The sequence below is a fragment of the Penaeus monodon genome, chromosome 21, assembly GCF_015228065.2.
Source record: "Penaeus monodon isolate SGIC_2016 chromosome 21, NSTDA_Pmon_1, whole genome shotgun sequence".
NCBI classification, from domain to species: Eukaryota; Metazoa; Arthropoda; class Malacostraca; order Decapoda; family Penaeidae; genus Penaeus; species Penaeus monodon.
Window position 1 is genome coordinate 13,925,385 of NC_051406.1, and position 1,501 is coordinate 13,926,885.

Here is a 1,501-nt window from a genome sequence, read left to right on the forward strand (position 1 = left end):
ACCCCCCTCCCAAAAGCCCCCGAGTCTCACCATGGCCTTCCTCCGAGGTGAGCCCCGGCCTGAGCAGCGCCCTCGTACCTCCGCCCCCCCGCCACTCAGACCCTTTTGGGTAAAGCATGAGTTCTGGCTTCTGTTTCGAAAATTCGTCTCAAGGTCGAAAAAACTTAAAACAGTCATAAGTGAGCTTTTTTCGTTTTTCTTCGATGTTACTTTTTTTTGGGTTTTTGGGTTTGATCTGTTAGGGGAGTTTTTATTTGTTCTTCTGAAAACCTCTCATTATATTCGTCGAGACGAATTAAAGTTAAAATCATGATTTCCTCAATTTTAATAAGTTAATCCCATATTTCAAGTTACTTCAGCCCAGGCCCCAATTATTATTTTGAACCGTTTTTAATTTTTTCAAACCAAAAAGTACCCCACCCCCCCTTCCCAAAAAAACCCCAAATTGTTTTTCTCGCTCCCTTTCCCCCCCTCCTTTCCCCGCATCCCGAAAATTCCCTAAAACACCCTTTTTTGACTTACTGTGTGGACTTCCATCGTGCACGAGAGGATCTAGTGATTGGAAACCCAAAATGAAAAATCTGGTTGCCCGTGATGAACGAAAGGGATTCTAACTACGCGAAAGGGGAAGACTGCACCGGTTTAAAACACCAATACCGGCTGCTTTTGCGCATTTCCTTGACTATGTTTATTTTGCATAGAATTGGCTATGCTATTATGGGTTTGCTATTTACTTTTGGCCATTGACTATGTTTGTTTATGTTCATTAACAATTGACTATTAGCCACTGACTATGTATATTTATGTGCATTAGCTATCGACTATTAGCTACTGACCATCTTTATTTAAATAAGCTATCGACCTTTAGCTAATGATTGTTTATTTCCTGCAATTCATTTTAAGCCATGTAGGACCTTCAATTTTGGTCAAATTGCTTTTTTATTCTCACTGTGACTTTTCATTTTATGCCAAGAGTGCCACATTTTTTTTCATAAAATACGGTTTTTTTCATCTAATCAGTCTTTTTCTCGACCTACGAAGATTATTATAATTGTAAAGTATGATATCTAGTTTGCTATTAAGGAAATTTGACCGATGTATATTGTTAATCTTAAATCTATTTCTTTGTTGTAGTCACGTACCTAATAGCCTTATAAGATTTAATTATGAAGAGATTATGCAGCGCTTCCTTGCGAAGAGTTCACTTGTATACACTTAAATTAATTAGATTAGATTCTTTTGAATTTAAGCGTCAAAAGGAAAAATGTATATATAATAATAATCCCTTTAGAAGCACGGAAATTTCAACGCCCGAAAGATAGCAATCCAACACCGTGTTGAAACCACCCTTCTCGAAACGCCATCTTCCCTCCTCGTTTCAAAATCCCCTACTACGCCCCACCCCGTGAAAACCCTTAGCTCCTGACAGGACCCTTTTCATGACCCTCCCCAAAGACCCAAAAGACCTGACCTTTTCCCTCCCCTGTCTCCCCCCCTCTTT